This window comes from Oenanthe melanoleuca, chromosome 8, assembly GCF_029582105.1.
Source record: "Oenanthe melanoleuca isolate GR-GAL-2019-014 chromosome 8, OMel1.0, whole genome shotgun sequence".
NCBI lineage: Eukaryota > Metazoa > Chordata > Aves > Passeriformes > Muscicapidae > Oenanthe > Oenanthe melanoleuca.
Genome location: NC_079342.1, coordinates 3,613,358 through 3,630,281, shown reverse-complemented (window position 1 = coordinate 3,630,281; position 16,924 = coordinate 3,613,358). Strand labels below are relative to the sequence as shown.

General features: G+C 39.9%; 1 protein-coding gene across 5 annotated transcripts in view; it reads right to left on the bottom strand.

Annotated features, from left to right (window-relative positions):
• Positions 1-16,924, bottom strand: part of DAB1 (DAB adaptor protein 1) — a 136,011-nt gene that overhangs the window by 103,238 nt on the left and 15,849 nt on the right. The window contains exons 1-2 of one of the 5 annotated variants that reach the window (XM_056497946.1): positions 646-723; positions 199-269 (exon numbers count right to left, since the gene is read on the bottom strand). The exons of 2 other annotated variants lie outside the window; for them this stretch is intronic. The gene's annotated coding sequence lies outside the window, so the exon portion shown is untranslated. Of the gene's footprint in view, positions 1-198; positions 270-645; positions 730-16,924 lie in introns of those variants that run through there. 2 more of the 5 variants (XM_056497945.1, XM_056497942.1) reach the window with 2 other exon arrangements.

Here is a 16,924-nt window from a genome sequence, read left to right as displayed (position 1 = left end):
TACAGATACAGCACTCATCATTCCTTTAAGTGCACCTTCTGACTCAAAACTCCACTCAAAATGCTTCTGTAAGCTTTAGCAGGGTATCACATCAAAAAGGAGCAGGTTTAAAAAGTCCACATCATTCCTTTGATACCACATTAGCAGATAACAGAGGAAATAATTCAGATGGGACTAGAGATTGCTCAGTGAAATTACCTTATTGCTTTTCCCCTATGAATTGCATTACTTCAAAACTCCACTACTCCCAGATTCCCACACTGCTGACCCTGGAGCAGAAAAGAGAAGGAATTTCTGATAAGGCTGTGCAAGAACAAACAAGAAACCAAAGTCACAAGTACTCCAAGCACAAGCACAGCTGTGACCTGAGCCCCACCAGCAGAAACTGCCTCACCTCCACTCCAGTCAATGAAGTCACACCAGCACAAAATCAATAGTGCTGCATTTGACTCCTGTTGGCATAACTCCATTGATTTTAATGGAGTTGCAGTTACACCAATTTTATGCTGGTGTATCTGCATTAGTGTCAGAGAAGTCACGCTGGTGTGACTGATGTAAACAACAGCAGAAGAACCAAGCCCTCTATGGCTAAAATCCAGCATTGTTAACTCCAAAGCCACGAGAAAATGCAGATCTGTACATTACCACAGCAAGGCCTTTGGAGTTTATTTCTGCAAAGTGGAAGAACAGCTCTTTCCTGATCCTCTCAACACCAAAGAAACTGAGACTGAGAAGGCAAAGAGGACAAAGTACACAGTTGGGATCACAGTATTCTGTAATTAGAGCTGTTAAATGATTACTAAAGTGCAGTGGTGCAATCATCACTCTGAAGGAAAGGGAGAAATGTGCAGTCAGGAGCATCACCAGGGAGAAGGTAAAAGCAATGTCAGACTCCATGTTTCATATTGAAATGCAAATTCCTCACAATCAGAATCTGTCTTCTAATTGGAAGAAAAGGTTATGGAATTAAACATTTGCATCATGGACAGCTCAGCAAGTTTTGAAGTGGCACAGTAAGTTGAAGGAATCTTGTTCATCTCCTGTCCTTCACAGAAATATCTTGATTCAGCTCTGTTTTTTGTTTAATTTCAGGATCATTTTCTTAATATTTCAAGTGAAACTGGACTGAAACTCACCTTCTCATTCATTTTAAATAAAATACCAGCACTATACCTAACTTAAGCCATACTTTGAAATCTGAAGTAAAGTTTAGAGTGATGCCTTACATTGACCTTCTTAAAGGATATGAATTTTGCACCAACTTTTCCAGGTCCCTTTGAGATTTGTTCAGCCACAAGAGCTGACCTGTACCCTGTGCCCTTCCATTCTCTGAAGCTTCCTGACACTACAGCAAAGCAAAGCAAAGCCTCCTAATGCCAACAATAACAAAAAGCCCTTTTGCCATGATCTTTATTCACTGCTGTTTTTCAACACTAAGCTCTTGTTCTTTTGACTGTAAAGTATTAGGAAAACTGATCAAAGGAATTCACCCTGCTGGAAATGGACTTTTGCTTTATTACACCAAACTCAACCACCTGACTCCTACCAAAGTTCATTGTCTAGCACAGCAAAGGGAAAAAGCAAGAAGCTTCTGGGACTGTAAGTATGAATTCACACAAACAGGCAGTTACTTCTACATTTGTGTTCACAACTGACAAATATCAACATTTTCAAATGTCAAGTGATCTAAGTGTGGCATTCCAGCACCTGAAGGGAACCTGTAAGAAAGATGGAGAGAGACTTTTCACAAGGACACACAGTGACATGACAAGGGGGAACAGCTTCAAACTGACAGAGAAGGTTTGGAGCAGAGATTAGGAAGAAATTCTCTCCTGTGAGGGTGGTGAGGCCCTGGCACAGGGTGCCCAGAGAAGGGTGCCCCATCCCTGGGATTGTCCATGGTCAGGCTGGGCAGGGCTTGGAGCAGCCTGGGATAGTGGGAGGTGTCCCTGCCCATGGCAGAGGGGTTGAAACTCAGTGAGCTTTAAGGTCCCTTCCAAACCAGGCCATTCTGTGATTCTCTGATGAGTTTTAGCTTCAGCATTACTTTTGACCATTCCATCTGAATATTTTGGTCTTCAAACTACTTCTGAAGGCAATCCCACAGGACTGCTGGGATGAATAGCAGGCTGGCTCCTGCATCATACCAAACAGATTTTACTGGAGAAATTTCAAATAAATAATTTTCTTGGAATCACTTATCTGCTCTCATCTAATTTGTATCTGATTAGATTACACACTATTCCACAAATGCTTTCTATTAGCAGGAGTATTAACCAGTTTCAAAGGGAGGAAGCATCTTCCCTAAGAATTTCCATGCATTTTCTGGTTTGAGGTAAGATTCAACAGCATTTCTGAATAATGACAGACAGTGCTCTTCTCACAACTGGAAAATACACTAAAAGAAAAAACAAAGCCACAACACTATCTAACCCTTGGAACTGTGTGGGCCAGGTGTTGATTGCTGTATCATAATTCCATACAGGGTCTCCACTGTTGCATAATCAGGTGTGTATGACTACCACACACCCTAAAGGATCAAAGCCCAGGTGATCAGGTTAGGGACCCTGCAAAAGGAATCACTTCCAGGAAAAGAAAAATCAAACCACTGCCAGGCTAACATGTCGAGGGGAGGGGGGAAAAGCTTTTGATTATTCAGATGGGGAACTCTTAAGCAGTTAAATGAGTACAAGGATCTGCATGAGTGGTAACACATCAGAAAATAATGCCTATTTTCAAAGTATTTTTTAAAATCACCAAGCAGCATGCAGTGAGGAACCATTCACCTTCTACTGTCATGCTACAGTTTATTCTCTCTTGGAAGCAATTACAGGACAAATGCCAAGCTACAGAAGGTATTTTTCCAGCAGCAGCATCTGGCTTCTTGGCAGACTCCTCAGGCAATTTTATTGGAAGCTTTAGAGATGCTGTTGGGTCAGTCCTGGTTATATTGCTTTGGAATTGTCTGGCAGATTCTTCTTCCTAGATGTCATAATCCTTCTGATTTTCCTTGAAGGAATTAGCACACTTTTATCCATTTCAAAAACAGCTGACCTGCAGGGCATTTTGGGGCTGCCTACAGAGACACAGTAAAAGTCACTGGTGTAAATCTTTGTGCATTTGAACCAGCAGAATTTCAGCACCCAGTGCCTGATGCATCATCAAGCAAACAAGGAAGCCATGCAAACATTCTGTGTGTGTTACCAGTAAATTGACTGCATTCTTTCTGATTAAAGGAAAAAAAACACAAGATACATTAAAGATTAACTATTTAAAAAAAGGTAGAATCAGCTCCATCCAACTCTTCCATAAAGGGCAGGAGGAAGGGAAGACAGAGCTGTCCTTTGCTCTCCCCTTATCCATCCCTTCCCCCTCGCCAGCCCCAGCTAAGATCTGCATTATCCTGCAGCTGTGATCATGATTAATCCTCATCCAGAAGGATGAAAGACAGGATGCTGCTTTTGCCCGCCCTCTCTGCCTACCAACAAAATCAAGTCCACAACAGAAAGGCTTTCTGTCAGTCTGGGGGTGTCCCCTGGAATTCAAACAGAGAAAAGAGACAGAATGCCATACAAAGTCAATTTATAGTCCATAACACAGGTGGGACCTTCCTACTTTTGAAGACTTCTGTGCAATCATTTATATGAAATATACTTCTTAATTTAAAAAGAAAAGAAAAAAAAGCAGATGTGTTCATTACTACTGCTTGCTTTTTTTTAATGCATTCCCAGATATGCTTGGATTTTTTTTTTCTTTCAGAGAGGTTTCAGAAACTCCCATAAAAACCTTTTCCAGGTTATTTTCTAGGAAAAAATTCCTAATGCCCAAAGGTAAATACTAAAGGAGCAAGTAATGTACTCTATAATTTAATAAAGGGCTACAGATCTTGGATTTTCAGTAACAGGAGTATTCACTAAGCAGCATAAGAGCAGACTGACAGCATTAAAATACACATATCCAGGTCAGACAAAAAGCCAAACAGAGCTCTGTCATCAGCCCAGTACAAATAAATCCAACCAGACACAGACTTCAGACTTGGCTAATGTGAATTGACTAATATAATTCCATTTTATGCAGGGAAAAACATATTCTGATTGTGAGCCAGCAGTGCTCACAAGTTCTAAATTTAGGTATCAGGGCCAGGTGAACCTTCAAGTGAATTCATCTGACTGTTATCCATATCAAAGATTTGTCCCTTCCAGAAATTACCTTCCCAGATTTAAACCAAGTATTGACTCTCATTACTGCCTGCATCTCTTGGACATCCCTATTCATTAATTAAAATTTCTGCAGAATCACAGTACTCATCGACAAGGCAGCTTGGGCTTTAAAATGCTGTGCTGTGGCACACACAGAAAAAAAATCAATTATTTAGGCCCCAGTACAGGAACAGAAGTTACTGGCACAGTAGAAATCAAGCCATATTTTAGGGGAGATGTAGCACAGATTCCCTTGTTTACCAGCTGGTTCCTGTGAAGTGCTGAGCAGTCTCCACGATCAGGTGAACATTTGGATACACACTGAAACCTGAATTTCTAGTGATGCCCCAGATTTCACTGACTGTACAAAAGAGATGAAAGCTGCACACAGACACAAACAGAAGGTTTCCTGGATGTAGCAAAGATCTAAAATATTTTCATGAATTGCCTTTGATTCTACAGTCTCAACAAAGCCTGTAAACTGGGAGAGTGAACAGGAATAACCATCAAATGGGTGCACTTCAGAGCAGCAAAGAAAATCAATTAAAAACAGAAGTGAAATGTTGCTCTCCCTTGTGCACTGCTCTCCTGAAACACCTGGCACACTTAAGGCAATGTACATTACATCCAAGGGTAATACACCCTGATCTGAAATAAAGTCCTTGCTGTAATGAGAAACAGTTGTTTCACCAGGTGAGTTTAAAGCCAAAAGGTGAAGAATTCCAAATCCAATTAAAGTGAGAGGGAATTCAGGAATGCAGAATTTAATTACCACACTTGGAAGGCAGCCAGGACCACTGGGTTAAGCACCCATGGCCTGGTGAAAGGGCCAGGGGAACTCAAAGGAATTCCAGTGGTCAGGCCCCCTGCTCCTTTCTCCTTCTCTGGCAGCCACTGCCCTGTAGCTGAGCCCCAGGGAAGAACCAGCTCCTGAATCCCAGCCTTTCCAGCAGCTCCTGCCTCCCAAAGCCCAGCATCAGGCAGGCCTGGCCTTGCCCAGCCAGAAACCATGGTGAGGCTGCAGATGATGCCCAGTCAAGGCATTCAGATAAATACACGTTCAATGAAGTTACTGCCTATGCACCACTTTTAACATTTTGGTTTGGTTTGGGCTTTTTTTTTCAGATCAACAGACTAAATAGCAGGCAGTAATAATATTAGTTTTGGAAGGAGTGTGATGTTTGTGTTACCCACTAGAGTTAATTAATGGAAATAATGACAGAGTTACAAAATCAGGGATGATTAAGAACTTGAAGACCATCCCACCCATTTCTCTGCCAAGGAGGATTTGTTCTTAGCAGCACATTAATTCTGTTCTTCAGCAAACCTTTCCAAATCACAGGAGCAGCCAGAGTCCCATCAGAGGTGTTCACACTTTCAGGCTGATTCAGAGGAAGAAGTAAAACCTGGGAATAGAGGTCCCACCAATTCCCCATCATTATTCTGAGCTAACTGCTCGGAGATTATCTTGAGCAATTACTCTCATCCCTTACTGCACACACATTCCAAATACCTGTAATCCTCCCTCTGTCAGTGCTAAACCAATCCATCCCCTTCAGGTAAGATCTAATGGTAAAATCACATTCCACTGGGTTTATATCCCACACTATTACAGTCCCCATTATTAAATATTGCTTATTAGTTTGTACTTACAAAGTCAGGGAGATGTGATTTTACTGCTTGCAAATCATCCTTACGTGGGTCTTACATTGCACTTACACTTCACTCTGCTCTTCCAGATAAGCTTTTTGCTTTCTGCATATTTAAATAATAACTCTAATTATCCCTATTTGATTGCCCTCCTCTTGCAAAGCCTTTCCACAGGATCATCTGCAGTGAATTCTTCATCCTACTTAGATTTTAAGAAGCCTAAGATACATTTTATTCTTTAATTCTAATAAGAGCATAGAGCTGTTTCCTTTTTAAAAAAGATGCATAGTGGGTTTCTTCTTCAGATTTATTTTTATCAAAACCACAGCAAGAATTGCAGAATAATGATTATTATTCCACTGGGAAGAGTCACATGACAGAACAGTGCCTAGCATTATAGTAAATTAAAAATTTAAAAAAGAAAAACACCCAACCAATCAACCAAAAAAAGACTACTGACATGGTATCACATTGGCAAAGAAAAGTTCACTTAATTTCCTGAAAATATTGCTTCTTTTGCAAACAATGCTTAGGAAAGTTTTCTAGATTTATTTCATATCACAGTCAGAGAAAATACTTTTTACTTGCAACTCACAGGTACACAGAAGCTACAGGCACCTACACAGGAGCTGAAATTAATGGTACTTAATGCATTAGCTCAGGTAGTCCAACCAAAGAAATGCACATTACAGTAGCCCAAAACATGCCCATGAAATTTGAGTCAGAACTAGTGCTTCTTCCAAGAAATGTATTAGTCTTTCTGACCATTTTTAGAGAGATTTGGTCACTGCTGATGTTTGGTTTAATTACAGTGATGTCTGGTAAAACCATGTGTTAAAGTTGAGTGGTATTTCCCTTTATGAGTTCTGTTTTAGCTCCTGGTAACTTTACCAAAGTGAAGTGCCAGGGCTGGCATTTTGAACAACACACACAGGAGCTTGGAAACACAGAGTTCAACCTCCAGGAGCTTGTCCTGCTCCCCAAGGCATGAGATCATCTCCTCCTCCTCCTCCCCTGCTCAGCTAGCAGTGATCCCAGACAGTGACTGCCCTTAGCACACAACCCTGACTTTGATCCTCCAGCACAGACTGTCTGTACCTGAAGCTGTCACAGGAAGAGAAGTCACTCTGTGACTGCACACACAACTTTCCATTCCACCTGGACAATGATTAATTCAGCATCTCTTTACTGATGTGCTTGGCTCTGGAACAGTAATTTCCTTTTTTTTTTTTTTTTTGTGTATGTGTGTAATTCCATGCAGGATAAAGCAGCAGCACAGGTGTACAAGAAGCACACTGCAGCACCTTCCAGAATTCAGCTCACAAGCTGCATTCCTTCAACACCCACTCCTACAGAAGTTACATCAGGAATATGGGATTTGGGTCTGGCACAGCAGTGACTCTCTTCCAAACATGAAAAGCAGGATGTTCAATTCTAGCTGTGATTTTCAGGTCTCTGTGTCAAAGGGTGTCAGAAAGTGCTTGGAAAGACAAAACACAGACAAATGCTCAGAGCATTCACTACTTTATTAAATACTACTTTATTGAGCACTGTTCTAGTAAATAAAACCAACCAACCACACAGAGACTTCGTGGTGCATCTTTAACCAAAGACTTCCTTTGGGAAATGTGACATTCAACAAGAAAATAAGTCTTTGTCTCATCTCCTCTGGTCCTCCCCATGAATTACACCCCTCTGGAGATGAGACATCACTCCTGGAACACAACAAAGTACCAGGGCCAGCCCTGAGCCAGCTGATTTCAGGGGCAACACTCAGGAAAGCAGCATTCCCCATAAAGAGGCTCAGCTCAAGGTCTTGGGCTGTCCAAGATGATGACAGAGAGGTTGAAAATAAAGTTTCACTGATAACAAATGCTGAACACCTCAAAGCAAATATTTCATATTATAATAGCCATGAAAACATTGCTTTTTTTCACCAAACAGGCATTCCTATCAGGACTGAAGTCAGGAAGGAACCACATTATCAGCAATCACAGGTGAGGAAGCCCAGCCTTCAGCAGCACAGTAACCTCTAGTACTCCATTCAAGAATATTATTGGAAGAATAATTCTGCCTGAAGCTCAGTAAGTAAGTCCCAGATTTTTTATATGAAGTAATTTGATTCTATTTTTAGCCATTAAAGAACATTTGGATTAACAGATTGAAAAAAGTTCATTCACAGCTTTAAATATACATATATATGACTGCTACAAACTCCCTCCCCTGCTGCCCATAAAACTAACAAAATCCATTACAAAATTACATTTACATAGTCCTGAAAATATTTTTAAATCATCATTAACATGTGTGATTTCATCTTATTTTACCTATGAGCCCAAAATTGTATCCTGAATGCCATTTCTATAGAAATTGAGTGCCAAGTATTACCAAGTTGCAATTTTACTGTCTATGTAAAAATACCCTGGCAGCATTCAGGCAAATTAAATTTAAAATTAAACTTCAAGCCTTTGCACGCCACCATAATATTTCAAGCAACAATTTCAAGAAAGGGAAAGCAGAAAACAGACTGTGCATATACAATAGTTCAAAATAGATTTCTCATGTCAAATGGCACAGTTTTTCCTTTTTCTTTCCATTAAAGAGTTATTTCAGATCTTCTGCTGAATACATTTACATGCCTAATGAAACCTCCTCGGTGATTCTTCTTGAATTACTCTATATGCTTTAACACTGCATACACTAATAGTGTACACATACATACAAATGGACACATAAATGCATGCATTCATGCACACAATATTCATGCAAAAAGAATTAATGGAATTTTTTGACTGGATGCTACCCCCTGTAAATATGTTAAACGTGAACAGTGCTCATGGCTGGGTTCATTAAGTAAAAATGCTGCTGTTGTCTGCACAATTCATGTTGCTCATGTGAGAAGGGATGACATGTAAAATGCTAATTTACAGGCTCAGTTCTTTTCAATTTACCATCAGGGCTCTCTCCATGAGGAAAATCAGAGGTCACTCACTGCAATTCTCAGGGAATAACTTGGGCTGAGACCTCACTCAGCACCTGGAGATAAAACTCTGCAGGGAGCCTTCTCCAAGAAAAAGTGGAGAGAAAAGAAAAAAAGGCAACTTCTGAATGAGCTCCAAACACATTTTCTGACATGCTCTCATGGAAAAATAATATCCCAAAAGCCACAGTCCACTGACAGTCCCATCTTCCAAGGAAGAGTCATTACATTTTAGACTAGCAGCTGATGTTGCAGATAACTTCTCACCACTTCAGCTGTTCATCACCTATTTCTCCTCCAGTCTTTTTCCTCATCTCCCTGTCTCTTGAGCACCTGCAGCCTGGGAGACCTGCTCACATCCCATCTGAAAATTACTCTGAACACACAGAACCAAGCATGAACTTCACTTTATCAATTAAGTTTGGACCCCATGTCCCCATTAGAGGTCGATGCAGCATTTGATGAACAGATACAATTAAGAGAAGAACTTCAAAACCCCATTATTTCCCCAACCTCGAACAGCAATAGTGCCACCATTCCCTGAAACATTCCAAAATTTCACTCCACCACTCCTCTTCTACAAATGCCTTTGGCACTCAGCTACTTCAGAGACACAAATGGTAACTTGCTGCTTAACCATTAACAAATACTTAAACAATTGATGTATTTACTATTTCTGAGCAGGTTCATCAGTGGTTTTGTCTCCCTTTCCTGGATGAACATCTGTGCTGTATTTAACCTTCCACAGGGTCTCACCTCCTCCCTGCCCCTGGGTGTACAAACTATTTCGGTTTCAAAGCTCTTCTACACAGGGCAAGTTTCCAGCAGGACTTTAACGCCCTTAAATTCTCTCCTGTAACCTCTGTGTTAGTTTATCAGATCAGTCATTAAGGCTGAGCACTTTGAGGCTGATGGGTTTATCTAGGCTAGCCCAACTCCAGCTAATTGCATTCAATTTGACATTCTCCAAGCACTGACAGTCCTCATTCAAGCCGAGTGTGAAAGTTTTTAAATTAGCTTTCACAGTTTGATTCACAGACAGCAAATGCAAAATGGCACAGGATTAATTTTTTTCCCCAACAACACAGTGTAACAAAATAGCCCAAAGGCTATTTTACTTCATTTGCTTTAACTATTAGGGAAGATTCACAGCACAATGCTCCAACAGAGACAAAAGCTCCAGAGGACTTTCAAAGCTCAGTATTGCCCCCATTAATTAAAGTACCATACGTTTGTACAGCCTTTCCACTTTGTCACTGGATGGTAAAATGAAGTCTAGGCCATTTCAGACCAGCCACAGCCATTACTGCTTAAAATGAACATACTAATACATTCTTTTCAATTTTATTACAGATCACATTTTTAATACCTAATGATGGCATTAGACTTAAGATGGGCTATAGGGAAACCCATATTTTCTTGGGGAAGTACAAATCCTGACTTCCCATGTCATCTGACAATGTGCCTGTTGATCAGTCTGCCTTCATTTGGCAGAAACAAGTTAAAAAGAAAACCAGAATATTGAATTACCTATTGCAAAAGTGATTTGGTCACTCCCAGCAAAGAGTGGCAGACCAGGATGGAAATTCAGCTTTCTTGGCACTCTTGATTATTGGGTGTATCAACAAGATTCATTATAGGCAAACCATCATAAAATACTCTACACTCAGTATTTAGGAGAAAAATATTTCTCCAATTTCAGAGGAAAATTAAAATCTCCACTGACAGTTTAGTTTATCTTGCCACAGCACATATCAGAATATTTTGCATAAGGTCCAAAATTAATAAACAATCCTTAATTCAAATTAGTTCTAAAACTCTAATAACTAATAATTCCAATATAATCCAATAACTGTATCAACAGTGGCAACTCACATTACATGTGGGGAACTATCTTAAGGTATGAAAATTATTACAGTGAAATTTAAAAGCAAAAATTTGCATGCACAGAGAGATTCCAGCTTCATCCTCCACACTCCAGGTATTTACAGCAGAAGATACATAGGTCACATCTGACAAACTGTAAAGTCAAAGGCACATCTGTAAATGTCAAAATGTTAGTCACTGTGGTGGATGGAATTTAGTTACCTCTTGCCAAATCTCAAATATCAACCCAGTTTTATGAGTATTTTCTATTAAAAAGTAACATACTTGCATTATAGTGATTGTAAATATTTTTCACAAGCAAAAGAGGTGAGGAAATATAAGATAATATAAATCCTAAATATAAATAATTTAAATGTTAAATCAGACCTCAGAATCACTGAACACACCAAGGTTTGTGAATATTTGTGCCCAAGAAACTTTGAATTCTATCCAGCTGCAAATGCCACAGTACAACTGATCAGTGCTGATCATGGAAGTCTCCCAGAGTACTCTTGTTACTAAAACAAAGTAAGATTGGGAAAAATTCCATTTTTGGTAGAGGTGAATTTTCAATGCATTACTGGCAATTCCAGAGCAGGGACAGAGCATCAGCTAAATGAAGTTTTTCCCTCCAGCACAGACACTGGCATTAGTTGGAGGTAAAGACATTAAGTTTCAGCATAATTTTGGCTATTCTTTGAAGATAAAAGTGGATAAGAACAATTCCTGATAATAAAGACTAAGGGCCAAAGCAACTTGTATAAAAGTCATTACTTAGTGCACTAAAGGCAGCAAGCACAATATACTGCACATTTCCAGATACACCTCATCTGTTTTGACATTTTTATACTTATTATACTAATTTTATACTTGGATCCTTAAGCTCTTGAGACATTTTGGTTTTTTCTTTCCTCTGGGCACAGTAAGAAAGGGACCTGATAGGGACCAGCAGAGACCTTGTTTTGACAAGTATTTCTGCAGAAAAAAAATGGATATGTGCATTCAGATCTATCTTCAGACAGCTAAAATGGCTTCTAGAATTTTTAACTTTCTATTTAGTGAACTTAAACTGCAATCCACAGATAAAATACTGCCTTTGAGTTACACAACCACTGCCAAAAAATTATAATAATTGTAATTTCCGTCAAATAATAAGGGAAAATTCTAGAACCATCAGGTGTGTTTAACAAAGAGGGAGCACTGCTGAAGATGAGGAAGGTCAGACAGGAGAAGATGCTACAAGACCAGCTGTTCTCAGAGTGCCTGAAATTAACAGCTGGCAGACAATTGTTGGGGATTCCCACAAAATCTGTCAACCTAAAAACATTCCCATGTAAAAGCTTAGAGTGCTAATGAGAAACAAAACATCTCCTTTTAAATGCATTTTGTTTGTCTCAAAATAACATGACAATGACACTTAGGATTTTTTTTTCCCCTGCTGAACTCACGTTCTGAAAAAAGAACAGCCCACATCCTTTCTGACACTGCTTTTCTCCATTCCCAATGGAAAGCTCAGTTTTGGCCTCACTGGGACACAATTCCTTGAAATAATGGAGTTTACTGCTGGGGATGGGCACTACTTTATTTTCTTGCATTTGGCAGCAGTTGACTTCACTAAAAGCTATCAAGGGCTGTTTTTAGCCTGAAATTACCTAAACCCGTTTATTACCAAAAAATATCCTTTGCATTTAACTGTCCTAGTGCAAAATAAAGCCAATGTTCAAGTGGCAAATCCTCCAAATGAATGAACACGCTGAGTTTTAGGAATGTTTGACTTCTTTCATGGCAGTACCAAGCTATTTCTGTTTTTCACTAAGTTCAGTGCCATTTTATTTTGATGGCTCTGAAAGAATCACCAGGCAGAAACCCTTCAGCTCTGCTTTGAGTTACTCCTACTTCCAAGACAACCAGCATGAAACAGCAGCACAAACCCAAGAAGTGCAGTTTCCATGAGATGTTACACTTGCATGAGTAGCTGTTAACACCAGCTGCAGCAGCCAGAGTATGAATTTTCCCATTGCTAAGATTTCAGAAAGCAAAACATAAAAGTGAAGGCAGCTTTATCATTACCTGCCTGTTCTCATTTCAGAAAGCTGGTTCCCCTTACCTTCTTTAAGTATCTACTAACAGTTTTTTTCATTGCAGTTCATCTTGAAAATTAATCATCATAAATTTAAAACCGTTTTCTTGCACATCTGTCAGGTTGGTAGTGCTGTTTCATTTATTACAAGACCACATGACGCATCAGAGCTCAGTATTTGAACATGACATATTTTCACTTTGTTGTGATACCACATTTGAAAATTGTTCCTATCAATCTTTCACTGGAGCCAAAACTTAACTGTCTTGTTCACTGAAACATTAAATGCCAAGTCACACAGATGAATAAAAGCATTTGCAAGATGCAAACATTTGCAAAAGTTTCCTGTGGAAAAGATCTGTGGAAGAGAATCCACCAAAGTGAACCGAGCCCACAGTCAGTACCAAAAGCCATTGTTTGTAATCATCTTGGCCATCAGACCTCACTGAAAGTTAAATTATTTCATTAGCAGGCTGAACTTTAAGTAGAATTTTGGAAGTGTTTACAGCCTTGATTTCCAAACAGTATTAGTGCTGCGGTGCACTTGCCAGACTCAGCTCATGCACTGCTCCACACCCGTGACTTTCTGCATCGCTCCCAGCGAGGAGCCAAACCCCAAACAAACAGCCCAGGTACTTACAGTCCCCATATTGCATCATTTCCCCTCTAAACAGTGGCAGCAAACAGGCACCTCCAATACTGTATTACTCTCTTCTCTCATTCATGACGATGTCACACACAGGTTCTTTGATTCTGAAAGAGAAGCATTTCCCAGGTTCTGAGGACAGAGGTACCCTGGCCAATCCATCATGCTTTGTGTGCTAATGATAGACTCATGCAGACGAGGCACCAGGAGCACTCAGAGGCAGCAGGCATGAAAAGGAGTGAATCAACTGTCAGGGGTTGTGATCTGAAGGACTGCAAGGCTGTGATTAGAATTTTCAATCAGGACTTCCACAATCCATCACGCTACAAGGGAACGGGGGGGACACACATATTTCTTCATCAGCCATTCCTGCTATGAGCAAAGCGAGTTCTGAGGCATTAAAAAAGGGGAATTTGAACATCTTATGCTCATAAGCAGGTGCTCTTCAGGGAGTGGAGAGTAAAGGATTTTCTGGGACTGCACAGCTCAAGATTACGTGCAGCACAGCCTTTGAGATTAGGAGAAAGAAACACAGCTCTTCCTCTCCCTCCTCTTACAGGTGCACTCCCAGCCACCTGAGCAAAAAGTAACCCTGGAAACCTTTGTGTGTTGTCTTTAGGGATGCAAAAAGGAATAAAACCTCCAGGAATCCTTCATCAGAATTTGCTAACACGCTCAGTGAAACTTTAGAAAACACAAAGGCAGAGCTCTTTACACAGAAAGGATTCTCATAGCCTGTACAAAATCACCTGCAGCACTTGCCAGGAGCATTCAGTCTCATCCTCCAAATGTAAAAAGGACCAGCAAGTTTACTGACTGCACAAGATCACAGTTACCAAACATGTGGGCTAACCTTGTTTTCCTTGTGGTATTTGTTTGCCTTGGTACTGCTGCCTCTGACTCAGAGAAAAATGCAATTCCACAACCCAGCAGGATTTGGAGCTGGGCTGGTTCTGCAGCCTCCCTTCTGAAACCATGGCAAAGTCTCAAAAGCTCTGCAAGTATTTTGCTGCTTCTTTCCTCTCCTTCCTCACCCATGAAATGCAGCAACTCTGTCTCTCCAGGCAAGAATTTTGCAAGAACTCAATCCCAAAGGGGATTTGCTGCCTCAGAGGCCCATCCCCAAAAATGAACTGGGTGTTGGTGGCTCACAGGAAGTACCCCAAGGTCTGTACTGATATCACTACAGTTTTTTGACTCAAAATCTAGATCCCAGTGAAAAGCTAGCCAGACTAGACATTTATTGAAATATATGAATGAAGCATTATTTTAAAAGGCAATTTTCATGTTAAATGATGAATAATGAACAGTAAAGGCAGATCTTATTTACATAATTAATGTTTCAGTTATTGATATTCCTTCAGAGGGTCACTAGACATTTTTCTCCAAGTTAATTAATTAATAAAGCAACCCCTTTTATGTAGGTAATTGTAATCACTTCAATACTCAAAGGCATGTAAAATATCTGGCTTTTTTTTCTTTAATGTTGCAACCCGAGTGACACAATGATCATTTGCATAAATATAAACACTAAATGGGTCCATTTAACTCCTGACTAGAAATAAATCCTTTGAAGCTAACAGGAAATAAATACATTAATTAGGACAAACATGGGAATCTGGGCAAGACCACCTTTTGCCTTTGCATCACATCATATTTTCCCTAACATAAATCTCACCTTCAAGACACTGAACTGCCCATGGTGCAAATCTGTCCTCACTTTTAGCTGAAGATTGCTCTGAGGAGACAGAATAATTTGGGGAAGAACAGACTTTATGCAGAAACCAAGGGAAACTAGAAAGCTGTTAGAAATCAGAAAGCTTTAAATGCTCAACATTTCACAGGTAACAGAACTTTTTCATTTTCCATTAAGAAATGCATTACCAAATCCTGCAAACAGAAACCTGAACCTGCAAAAAGTCTGTTACAGAAAGTCTAAGTGCCCATGTTAAGTCCCATTCAAGCCACATGACAGGGTTACTTTGCTCAGCAGCCAAAGTTTATTTGCTCTTGCATCAGATCAGAAAAATAATCTGAAAAGGATTACTGGGTGCACTGCTTGAGGAAGGTGGGACAGCTGAGAGTTGTAATTTTATCACACACAATATTCTTCAACCACTAATAACTTGTACTCACCCCATTTCTATCTGTGTCACAAAATCCACACTCCATCACACAGAGACATCTCCAAAGCCAATTATTTAACTTTGTTTAAATTATTTATTGTTAAAATTTCACCTTGAATATGCAATTTGTTGTGTGATTTAATGAATGGGAGAGAAAGGGGTAGAAGATGTTGGTATTTGACCAGTGACACCACTGACTAGCTCATAGCCAGAATCACATCATTCTGCTATTTCCTCATCAGAAAACTCAAGTGTCTCCACTATCCAGCATTCTGAAACACAATTTGGGATTTTTTTTTCCTGTTTGATACAGTGCCAAGGACCATGGGAGAAAATGAAGGCAAGGAGGGCTCCAATCCACCTCCACAGTTCTGGGGAATGGGATAGCAATAGAGATAATAAATGTTATTATTTGTATTATCCACTCATCTCCACTATATCAGCTGCTAAAACCTTGCAAATATTCCTGACACCATCCAGAACCATTTCAACCTGTTTTCAGACTATAAATCTCATATCTGATCTCCATCCAAGAGATTATAACAAAATGTGAAATAACCTAAATATTGAAAGCCATTTCACAGAAAATGGAAATAGATACTGTGGGGAAAAACACATTCCAGCCTTGCAAATTCCCTCTCTCATATAATCCTTCTCCATATCCTTCCAGGGGACTATTTGATACCTCTCTCTCTCAGTGTTTTTAACCACTGCAGAGCTTTTCAGCCAGCAGCTGGTTGTGTTTTCAACTGGTGCTTCCCATTCCAACCATGCAGGAGGCAGGAATGCAGCCACTAAGCAGGTTATGAATAAACCACTCAGGTTTTTTCTTTTCTGTGTTTCTCAGCAATTACTCACAGCCATGGAGCACAACAGAGATCTGCTCCTTCAGGCTCCACTTCCAAAGGATCCATGTGGAGGCACTATAGACTTAACAGCAAGTTGTAAGTGATTCTCACAAGACAAGAGTCTCCTTGCAGGTATCCAGGAGCTAAAGAGCTGCTCTTAGTGTCAATTTCTGCCTTTTGGCCAAAATCACATGTCCTAAACACAAGAAGAGACAATGGATGCATCCAAGGCAAGATATAAACGAAATTCCAGATCAACAAAGCTCCATTAAATCAATTCCATCTCCAGGGATAACAATTTGGCTTGCAGTGGTGGGCTAAATAATGCAGTTGAACACATTAAGAATAGATCTGTATTCAGACTGAATGGAAAAAAAGACAGGAGGCAAAAGAAATGCTGAAGTAGCTGTTTCCTGCCCACAGCACATTTTGTCTTCTCCTTCATCTTCCAAAACTATCATGATCATACATCTATCAACATATCATATACTTTCCCTGTGAAAAAGACAAAATAGACCTCAAAATCTGT